The sequence below is a fragment of the Siniperca chuatsi genome, linkage group LG1 (assembly GCF_020085105.1).
Source record: "Siniperca chuatsi isolate FFG_IHB_CAS linkage group LG1, ASM2008510v1, whole genome shotgun sequence".
NCBI classification, from domain to species: Eukaryota; Metazoa; Chordata; class Actinopteri; order Centrarchiformes; family Sinipercidae; genus Siniperca; species Siniperca chuatsi.
In genome coordinates, this window is record NC_058042.1 from 19,497,782 (window position 1) to 19,510,141 (window position 12,360).

Consider the following 12,360-nt stretch of genomic DNA (forward strand, 5'->3'; position numbering starts at 1 on the left):
CAAAACCGTTACAAATTACTATCGCTATGGTCAAGGTTTGTTTAGATTTAGACACAAACATGACTTGATTAGGTTTAGGGAAATGTCATGATTTCAGTTAAAATGACTACTTCACTAAGGTTAGGGGACTGTCATCATCATGGTTACAATAGTAAACACTTGATTAAGTTTGGGGAGAGATCATGGTCATGGTTAAAAGAAACCAACATTGACTGTCAGTTGGGCTTCGCCACTTGAACATAAACAATTATTGATTTTGGGTATTTGAGGAAATGACTGATGCTGTCGTTTTTCGTAGGGTAGACGGTCTCATGCATGAGCATGTGGCGATGTGACACACATTATTCCACATCTTAAAATATCCCAAAAATTGGCTTTGCAAATGTTTTATGAGGAAGGAAATGCATGCAACAGGCCTCAAGGATACACACATTGTATTTTAGTGAGATGCACATTGATGTGAACAAAACTTTGTTTACAAGACAACTCCACAGTTTCACTTATTATTAGTTTTTGAAATATCCTGCTAACAGGAAAAAACAAACAAACATACTGGCATGAAAATATAAGTTCCTCTGGGTGGACATAATAAAAAAAGTTAAGTAAACAAGGTGAATGTTCAGTAAGTAAGGGATAATATAAAGTGATTATTTTGAATAATACTTATTTTTTCGGTAAGACAGGTTGAATCAAGTTGCCCTGAGTGGACTTATTAGGCAGTAATGACCAGCTTCTTGTACATTACACTACTTATTATTGCATAGCTCATTTCCTCATAACTTATATCTTAAGAAAGAAAAATCCTCAGTGCATCTAAATGCTAACATTGCTGTTTTGACATTCTCCCTCTAAATAACTCCTTCTAGCTGGACTACCAGCACTCAACCCTCAAACATGCTACATTGCAAGCTCTGTGTTCCTTGCTGCCACTGGAGTGCTTCACACTGCTACAGCTACTTGTCTCTCACATGTTCTCTCTTTCAAATTCTCTTTCCACCATAGCTGGTGAGGAGGACATCTGGACTCCTGTGGTTTACCTCCCATGTTGCTAACCATTCTCTCCAGGTAGTGTAAGAAATTCTCTGTGTTTACTGTGCACACTGTGCAGTTACCTATAACTCATTCTTGGGTGTGTCCGCTTAGCCGTTTGCATGTAATGTTGATTTTATCATCACCGACCTACAATCATGTAAGACCAATCACAGTGAGAGCATTATACTGCACATTTCCACTCAGAAACGTGAACTGAACCAGTTCCTTCCTTACCATGTCATCTTCATGTCATCTGCATGTTATTGTGACTTCTATACCTCATCCAAACGCTGCTCCTGGCTTCTCTTCAACCTTCCTACATTTTCCCATGTATGTCAGCTTAAACATACTTTTGTCCCCATGAACAGCTACTGTATACTGTTGTTCAAGGCTATATCTTTTACTAAGACAGGCCATGTAGCATTTGTGAATGTGGTGGAATTATTAAAACTCTACTCTGGTTTTTCCCAAGAGCAATGGCTTATAGCAGAGAACGTTACAGTGCTTTCAGATTGATGTCAATCAAAACCATATTGGAAGCTCATCCTATCAATCATCCTGGCAAACTCAGCCTCCACTCCAGCCATAAGCAAGACTGTCAGTTGACAAAAGGGTTAGGGCTAACCATATCAATAAAGCTGCATTTCCACCAAGCAGCCCAGTTCATTTCGGTTTGTTACACATTAGAACGGTTATTTTCGCATTTTCATTGGCAAAAGTTGTGGATGGTACCAATAGAATCACTCCATTCTGTCCCGTTTTATTTTGTTACCCCTCTGTTGAGGTACCTAGCACACTGACCCGGGACTTAAAGGTGGAGCTAGAAACACTGCAGTCCATTGATTGGTCAACAGAATGGTCACGTGCAACAAAGGATTCAATGCACAAACCCGCCTTTTTTAAATATCCCATCGATTGAAATGGAGACTCTAAACACTCCACACAAATTATTTTTATTTAATTCTGTTGGCATGCAACTCCATTCTGTGGACGATCAACGAGGTGCAGACGTTCCTCTGCATTGTCGGTGATGAGGAAATACAGCGAGAGCCAGATGAAAAGGTTTTTCAGCTTGTTTCTCAGCACATGGCTGTCCACTGCTTCCATCACACTTCCAAGCAAAGCAGGACGAAAAGAAAAAAGCTCAGGAGCGGACCAAAACAGTCAGAGTGGTGTAAATAGGGAAAGCTGGAGATGGTACGACATGGTGGACGGCATTTATTGCCGCAGGCCAGCGGGCATTGGAAGAGAGGGGGGCATCAACTCGACCACAGCTTTGCTGGAGTTCATGGTGGAGGCGGACGGTAAGTTTTGTTGCAGCTAAAGTGTTGACTCTGTAGTCTGCTTGCAAGCTTTGTTTACTTTTATTTAGCTACTTAAGTAGCTATGGGAAAGCTCAGTACTTTAAACCAAGCCTATTTACTGTTCAAACCTTTTTTTGTTTTGGCTTGCCAGTTATCTAGCAACCCGCTAGCTAGCGACCCATTGTGTGCTGCTGTTAACATTTTATTTTCTGTATTTGTTATTTCATATAGTATTGTAGTACTTTGTGTAACATTTCTGTTGAATTTTCTACATCCACACTACCACCCTTGCCTCCAGTGATGTTTGTACGGACCATAGACTGTATATAAAGATGGCTGACATGACAGCTCCCCAAAAGTGAAGCCAAAACATCTTGATCACCCCCTGATGGGTGGCTGCAATATGGGTCATAAACCCTGCCCCCTCCATGTTAGCGGATGGGACATGGGTCAAACTAAAAATCAAAGTACCCGTCAAATACATTTTCAAATACAAGATGGTTTCTGTCATTTTAGGTAGTTCTTATCACGCTGATGTATGTGCAATTGTTAATTTTTCTGAATGTTTGGTTTTAATTTGTTATAAAAAGGGGGTTTCACGTCATGATTGACAGCTGAGCCCTGCTCGTGATGGAGTCGGCTAACGTCGACCACTACTGCACAGGCTCTGGCTCCAAATGACGTGACCAGCACAACATGGCAGCTCCCGTATCTGGGATATTTTGGCTTCATTTTCGTACTCTTTATATACTGTCAATGGTTTAATCCACCAAATTCTCTGGCACTGACCTCAACACCAGCAGCGTCGTCGACAGCTACAACCTCCGGGATCAACATGACACCACAGCGTCTAGTCACAGGTTAAATTTTTTTTTTATTTTGCCATGGCAAAACGCTTGCTTTTTATTAACTGTTCAAATAACACATCAGACCCTCTTTTACATCCCTGCTCTCTTCCTCTACGACCTGTGCCAGTGCCACCACAGGTTCTGCTGCTGCTACAGGTGTGTCCCATTCACGCTGGTAGTACTCTCCATGACTTTCACAAAGGTTTTGCAGAGCACAGCATGTCACTACCATAGACCATAACCAGTTTGATATTACTGTCATTCCTTTTCAAAAGGCAACGCCACCTACCCTTTAGTCTACCAAAGGCATTTTTAACCACCACCCGTGCCCTGCACACTTTCTTGTTGTACATCTGTTGTTCGGTGTCAGCCGCCCATTGTCAGAATGGTTTCAGAAGCCAGTTCTGCAAAGGATAGGCAGAGTCTCCCAGAATGTAATAGCCAGCATTCACCCCACCAATGTTCCTAGTGTAAGCCATGGTCGACTAACTCCCACAATGTGAACAGTCTTAGAACTTGAACATCATGCAAACTCCCATCCATTCCTGAATATAAATTCCAGAACAGTCCCTTTCCATCTACAACTCCTTGAAGGATGATGGAATGTCAGCCTTTACGGTTGAAGTAGTCGCAGTGGTACACCTGCAGTGCCAAAATGGGTATTTGTGACCCATCAAGGGCACCAATACACTGCGGAAGCCCCTACCTGCTCTCAATGTATGCTGCCATTTCTTCAAACTTCTCCTGGTCTGGAAAATTGATCTGTTCTAGAATCAACAATGTGCTTGCAGCATCGCAGACCTCTTGCACACACTGACACACAGCTGTTTTGCTGACACTGAAAAGATGGCCAATACTTCTGTACTCGGCATTGATCTCAAACTTCCATAGTGCGATGGCAACTCTTTTCTTCAGAGGGACACACTCACGGAAGTTTGTCTCCTGCTTCTCCATCACTGGACACACTTTGTTACAAAGGTACATAAATGTTTCCTCAGACATTCTGAAATTCTGCACCCACTATGTGTTTGTGAACGCGGGAATAATCACATTCCACCACTCGTTGGCTTGGTTGAAAGCCCAACTGTTGGTCTGCGGCAGCGATTTTGCAACAAGTGCATGATCTGAAAAACACATACACAGCGCACATATTTTAATACACAAGAGTGGTAGCTAGCTAAAGTACATTAAATGAAATACACTGTAACAAGGGACATAATATAACGTAGGTTAGCTTATCCTCTTGCGTCGTCTATTTTGGTTTGCCAACAATAGTCGGAGGTGTTCTCCTTGCCTGAGTTAAGGAAAGCTGAGGGAAGTAGCATTTCCCAAACCCTTGTTTTTTTCAACTGTATTTTTTCTTGCTGCCTGCAGCCTTTTCTCCAACAAAGCTTGTCTCCTTGTTGTAGTAAACAGCCATATACCAAGAATAAAGAATACGAAACATTCATTGTCCTCCATTGTGTTCTTGTGTTCCTTTGTGTACTGTGTCACGTTAGATATGATGTCACGTGGCTATTACCATCCAGTAAGAACCCCGCCTACATTTAAGAGTACTGTCTGCAGTGGAAACACAAAACAGATCTAGGGTTGAGGTACATGTAGGTATGGGTTAGGTACAGGTTTCAAGTGTGCTATACCGAAAATGTTTGGTGGAAACGCGGCTTAACTGGTGTTTCCTTGAGTTGGGCCCACAACACTGAGAAGGCTCAACTGCTTTACCTGCACCCACACACTCAACACAACCCTCCGTATCAAGTTATTTGATTTGAAGATATTATTGATAACTTTTTAGGCCCACTCTGCACTCAAATACATTTCAGATCGCACTCAAATACATTTCAGATCTTCTAACACCAAACGTGCCTGGTCGGAACCTGAGGTCCTCAGCCAAGGCTCTGCTAGCCATTCCACATTCCAGGCTGAATACCAAGGGTGACTGGGCCTTTTCTGTTAGGGCCCCCACTCTCTGGAACGACCTCTATAAGGAAATCAGACTGGTGAGCTCTGTCTCCTCTTTTAAATCCTTCTTAAAAACACATTTTTACAAGTGTGCTTTCACAGGGTTTGTGGTTTGACTTCACTGTCTGTTAAGTCACTTCTTAAAACGTACAAAGGCATTCTCTTAATGCTTATTTTATTGATTATTTTAATTATTTTAATTATTTTACTTATTATACTCTTTCTAATATGTAACTCATTTTGCTTAATGCTGTGTAACTGCTATACTGATTTAAAATTGTTTTATCATTGTTTGTCTACCAGGGTTGGGCTTAGGGGTGTTGTATTATTTACCAGTTTTATTTTGTTTTGTAAAGCACTTTGTAACTTTATTTCGAAAAGTGCTATATAAATAAAGTTTATTATTATTATTATAATATTATTCATGTCTACAACATCACTAGCTAACAGCTTGCTAGCTAACAACAACCAGCTAACACCATATCAAGCTAACCAGCATGTTGCTAGCACCGGCAGCATGCTGCTCAACCCACTAAGCACCAAACAAATAATCATCCTCAGCTACCATGCTAAGCTAACTAGCATGCTAACAGTATGCTAAGTTAACCAGCATGATGCCTGAGCCACCAAACCATCCAACCAACACCATGTTAAGCTAGATATCATGCTAAGCTAACTAGCATGCTAACAGTATGTTACCTTAGCCACTAATCCAAACAATCCTCTTCAGCTACCTCACTTAATACACTCAACAAAGCATACACTTCTGTCCAACATCATTAGCCAACAACATGCTAGCTAACAACAGCTAACACTGTGCTGCCATCTAGAATGCTATCTAGCATGCTGCGCAATCCATCAAACAAACCATCACAACAAACCAACCAAGCCTCTTCAGCTACCTCATCCTGGCAAGCAACACACCATAAGGTTTGTGGGTCATGGGACTAAATGTGTCAAATGTCCGCATAGATTCTGGAAACGTATTACCTGTAAATGACAAAAAAGCTTTTTACTATTTATATGTAGGCCGAAAGTTAAACATTACAAAGATAATGCAGCCCTTTATTTACTTTACAGTGCTGTTACTGTGAGTTAGGACTTCTTGTGAACATGCTTAACAGAAACCCACTTGAAAGCACCAAATTATAGGGTAGATTCGGGGGTTTACCAACTCAACACCTGCGAGCCATGTCCATGTTGTCACAAATTATACAATGAAATCACACCTGCTACTGTGGAGATAACAAAGGGCAGCAGAGGAGAATGTCATCCAAGAACAAAGAAAAATAGACCTGGAGGGGGATTTTGTGAAATTTGCCAAATCATGTGATTAATTGAAGGAGACAAGGACAGATCAACAAGGCCACCACTATAGTTTACAGTTTGCAGTATAATATTGTAATAATATAAAGAGAAAATAATAGACAACTGTTCACATTGATAATTTCATAGTTTGAGTATGTACGAAATTAGGCAGTAGCTATGCCACCCCTGGAAACCTCCCAGTCACCACTAAACCACAGCACCATTCATCCTAATGAAAGTGGTGCGCATTAGAGTGAATGCAAAAAGTTAAATGTATGGTAATGTTTGATTTACCTAAACATTTTAGTTAAAAAATAATATTGGCGGATAACACAAAGCCCAAACCATGTGATTTTGTTTTCTTATAGGCTTTTTAATAGACCTTGGCCATGTGTCATACCCATAGGTCATACCAGGTAAAAGCACAGGTCTAAGTAATAACATTTATGAGGGCCCCACTCTTTATAAGAGTCCCAATAAGCAATGCAAGTGAGAAAACAATGCCTAATCGCAGGGCGTCGGAAATAGAAAACCTAAAAGCACTGTCACCATTATTAATGTTACTAACTGTTCTTGTCCTGCAATGATAGGTCTAAATGTGCACTGTAAAAATGGTCGATTATGATAATACTTTTTCTCTCGCCGCCACAGGGTGGCACTGCTGCACGCACGCGGAATAATGAGGTAGAGACTTCAGATGGCGCCGATCGACAGGAAAAAAAAAACTTTGACGTAACATCTCCGGTCCGGTTGTTGGACAGAGGCTTCGGAACTGACATAATTTATTTAAAAAAAGAGAAAGCAAAGGAACAAACAGATAGCTGCAACAATAACTCTGAGGAGGATGGTAAAAATAGTTTGAGGACAACTCGGAGGATGAAAACAGTGAGGCAGTGGGAGTAAAATTATCTTACACAGTAACTGCGATTCCGGAGCTTATGTTGATGTTTGCCAATGTTAGCCCTGCTGGTAACAGCGGCCCTAAGGAATCAACTGGCGTGTTCGACCAGCTCTCTAACTAACAAGAGCTCCCATGTGAGCGCACCTTTTCAAGGTTGGACATGTGGTCTAACGAATGAACGGAATTATTTTATGGTGGACGCGTCTGCGCAGATGGATCAAGGCAAATAAACACTTGGTTTAAGGTAAGACGGCTCGGTTTGATAATGTTTATTGCTGGTTTAATGAGCAGTGCAAAGGTTTTGGGCTCTCAGTGCTTTGCTAACTGTTAAAAGAATCCTGGGCTTAAGTTATGTGTTAAGTGTGCAGTTGAAGGTGCCAGTTAGTGTAATTCAGGCTTGATAGATGTGGCAGACAGGAATTTGGATGGAGAGAAGGGCATTTTTCTTTCTTTCTCCAAGAGATGTATTTTGAGTGATTCACTGGTGTGCATAGAAAAAGTTGCTGTTTTGCAAGTCCTGTATGCATGGTGCTACTGGTGCTTGGATGATGCTTTGTCTGTATATACAATGCAGCTATCTAATATTGCCATGTTTATTTCTGCACTAGATAACTGATCTTTGTGTTTTTTGGCAACCAGAATAAATTTTATATTGGCTACCAGTGTTGCAGGTTTTGGGGGTCTTTGTGTTGGCCCAAAGCTCCCCATGTTCTTCCTCTGTTGTTGAAGTGGCCATTGAAGAAGATGGAGTTTGTGTTTGTGAAAGCAGATTTTTCTTAAATTTCAACTGCTGCAAAAGGTTATTATGCAAATTGAATATTCGTACTATACGATATATATCTTGATGTACACATTTTTCTCTAAAATAACATACCATAAATTACATAATAGTGCAAACATATGATGATGTTGTAGAATATGATGCATTGCTGTAGATTAAACTAAACCCAACAGTATATAAAGTAGTTAAAATTAGCTCAAGCTTAAACATCTACAGCATTACTGACAGGGACCATTTTACTGTGCAATGAGCACTTTAAGTACATTTTGCTATAAAATACTTACATACGTTTATCTTAGTAAGGTTTAGAATGCAGAACTTACTTGTAGTGGAGTATTTTCAAAGTGGGGTTGGTATTAGTACTTTTGTTTAAAGATGGGGTAGGCGATTCTAATCCAATACGTGTCTTTTTGTCAAATTCAGCAAATATCTCCTCACGGTCCACTAGCTGTCCATTCTGTGTGTTTGCTGAAAAAAAATCTGGTGTTTGTACACAGCCCTGGCTGTGGGGAAATAAACAAAGTGGCTCGGATCGAGCCACACAGCACTATTCCAGCCATGATTCGTATGTCAGGTAATGTTAAATTGCTTGCCCACGGACATTCATCTTACTTTCTAGTTTGCCAAGATATGCTGTTGTTGTGATGTTAGCTATAGTAGCAGGAGAGTTGTGAGTATCGCTGTCTGGGAAACAGTCTGGTCCTCTCTGGCTGTTAGCTTTGCAGCAGCAACTGTAGAGACAGTTTGCTAACCCACAACCTAGCTAAGCTAACCCACAACTTGCTGTATTGTTGTTCGCTCTATATCATGGTATTTGTCACGGTATTGGATTTCTCCAGAATTGCATACCCCACCTTTAAGTAACGGACCAGAAGACTTCTTCCACCTTTGTTACCGGCCGAGCCTTCTCCTTTAAGGAAGGTAGCCTTGTGGGTAACCTGTTTGTGAGACGGAGTCCAGCAGGTTTGTTGTGAAAAAAAGTGTGTAGATAAGCTCAGGTTGCAGTAAAGTTATAATAGTTCCTGAAAGGCTGTGTATTGTGTTTTCTGCCACAGAAAATAAAGTCCCTGTTCATGTAACATCACTACAGCGTCTTCTTGTACTCTTCACAGCAGAGTTTGTCCAGACATCTAGCTAGTTGGCTAGTTAGCAGCTATTAATTATGGCTGGGCAATATATCGAATTTATTCAATATATCGCCAAGCCATAGTTGCTAGACACTTTATTTTTGCTGAAACCACATATTCAGTTTTTCTAAAAGAACTTTGATTTCTAAGTTTATGCAAATATGAGTGTAAAGGATAATTGAATCTGAATAACCCTCCTCATCAAAGAGAAACAAATACATTAAATGGCTGTCAGAGCCACATTGTTACGGACAGAACAGACCAGAGACACAGTGAAGACACAGGGATCGTTTATTGATACACGAGGAGTATGAATAGGTGAAGATGGTACTGATACCGTCCCTTTACTGGAGGTAGCGGAGCTCTGGGGTAATGTTGATGCACACAGGAGAGTGGAGAAACACGAGACCGGGAACAGGAACGATACACACGGGACCAGGAGCTGGAGCAACACACTCAGGAGACTGAAGACACACACGGGAGACTGGAGAAGACAGGAGCCAGGGTAGAGGTACTGGATACGAATCAGTAAGTCCGTGGCGTAGAGGATACAGGAGAAAGAGTTCTGTCTAAATCCTAACGAGACCGGACCCAGACTGTGGTGAGGAGCTGGGATTTATAGGGGAGTGGAGTGCTAATTGGATGCAGGTGTTTACTGGGTAACAGGTGAAGGGAATCAGTGCTCAGGTGAGGGAGTGCAGTGGCTGGAGAGAACATGACAGACTGTGATACACATTACCATTAAAACTTTAATCACCCCTTAAACCAGGCAAGAGCAGTATTTTGTTTATGCGAGTGTCCGACGATGTCTGTAAAAGCTGCAGGTCAGCAAAAACTAAGTGTATAATTAACTTAAAAGAAATACTGCTATTTATTAATAATATATTTTTGTAGCATGTATTCCTTCTTGCAAGACCCAGTCTCACTCATCTCTGTTGCTGATGCAAAAAAATAGCCTTCATCAACACATCCCCTACAGACTACACAAACATCCTCTCCAGACAGAGATAGCACCCTATAACACATAATGTTCAAGGCTGGATTACTACCCAGGCAAAGTGGACAAAGTTCTGTGTCCAAAGCTTCAGACTATCAGTGCTTCTAGTTCACTGTGTGTCAATTGTGGTAATTTGACTGCCAGTAATTGTAAATTTGTTTGGGAATATGCACCCTCAAATCACAATATCACCTGAAATGATATGGATCGGGTTCTAATTTATTAGGTAATTTGTGTCAAACTCTAGTTCTAAACCTTTTAGCGATTCACTTTACATTATGTTCATGTACAAGACTAGAAATCATGTCAGATTTAAATCCATAAATTAGGTACATTTTGCCAATGTCATGTGCACCTAAAAACACAATTACTGAATTAATCCCATCCCATTTTCTGGTTCATAATAGTTTGTCTTCTAGATAGTGCCCTAAGCTTACATTGCCTTATGGTCTCAATTATGGTTCAGGTTTAAAAAGTGGGGAACCAGAGAAAATGCCAGAACAAGCTATGCATTCAGTTGTACTCTGTTGGGTGTTTCAAAACATGTTGAATATGCACATATATTGTAACTTCAAGCTGAGTGAATTTGAAATGTGGTTAAAAAAAGCCTCTCTCAATTCTTAGTTTCATAATTCATGTGCTAGCTTGTGATTCTTGCAGGGGTTAGCCTGATTATTAAAATATATTATCGCATGTTGCTGTTGGTCAAATTAAGCAGACGTACTTAATTACATAGTTACATTTGCACGCAACACTTTTTGGTGTGTTGTGTGCAAATGATGATGTTGAGTTTAAATATAGTGTGCCTTGTTTCCTTGGATTTAGTTACAGTAATTGTGTTGTATTTTAGACTGTTTTATTGAAGCTGCCACTGTGTGCCTTCTACTGACACAATCAGCACCACGGACAGGGCCGAATTAACTTTAATTTTGCATTTATCAGTACTCAGTCAAGTCAGTTTTGATGATCAGCCACGTGTGATTGCTTGTTTTTCTATACTGAATGTGTGGAAGTCACTTGTTAGAGTTCTTTTGTTTTGCATTATATCTAATGTATGTACAGTATACTTCTTAATATGAGTATGAACTTTCAAATGTCAGCTTTGACAATAATGTTCTTCTATTCCTGCTACAACTGTGTCAAATTCCTATCAGGAGTGGAAAGCCAAGTATAAACACTGGAAACAACTCTTAATTTGACCATATTAGGCATTACATCTATGCCATTTGAATCCTATCAAAAGGAAGATTCATATTTTTTAAGATTAGCTTTTATTTACTTGCATTGATGATAGTAACATAACTCTTCTGTCTTTAGGGACTACAATGCAGATATTTCAGGCAATAGACATTTAAAACTATTCTGTAGTAATAATAACCTTATAAAATGCTGTTCCCTGTAAACTGTTTAACATATAGTCTATTAGTGAAGCCTGCAACACAGTATCATGGCTTGATCAATTTGTCTGTATGTCTGATGCTGCCCTGATTAACATGGATATCTACAGTACATACAGGATGGCTTCTTTAGACTATATACACCTGTTGTATATATGTGTATTATATGTAATAAATTGTGTTCAAAAACTTAGCTACTTTTGAACAGTATAGAACTTACAATGGAAGCTCTTACGTAGAGATATAAACTGTAAAATGTACATTCAAGTGATCTGGTCTTCCCTTGACACTACAGTGAAATATATTGTGGCAAGAAAGCCTTTTTATAAATATAAAAATAATGCTGGGACAAACATATGGCTAAACTCCATGTTGCTGCAAGAGAGCTGTTTAAATTGTCCATTCAAGCTTAAAAAGATTTAAATATTATCTGAAGAATTCTGTGGGGACTCTTTTAGAACTATGACAGTTAAACTCATTTAACCACGTAATATTGATGGGGTGAGTGGCACAAATAAAATTAAGCTCTGGTGGAAACATTACAATGACTTGTTTAGTTGTGTGCAATACAGCAACTGACCACATTATTGCTCAACATTTAAAACATTTAATTAAAATGACAGAAACCATCTTTGGGAAAAATGTATTTGACATGTACTTTGATTTCTTTTTTTTTTTTGGCCCATGTCCCATTCACTAACAT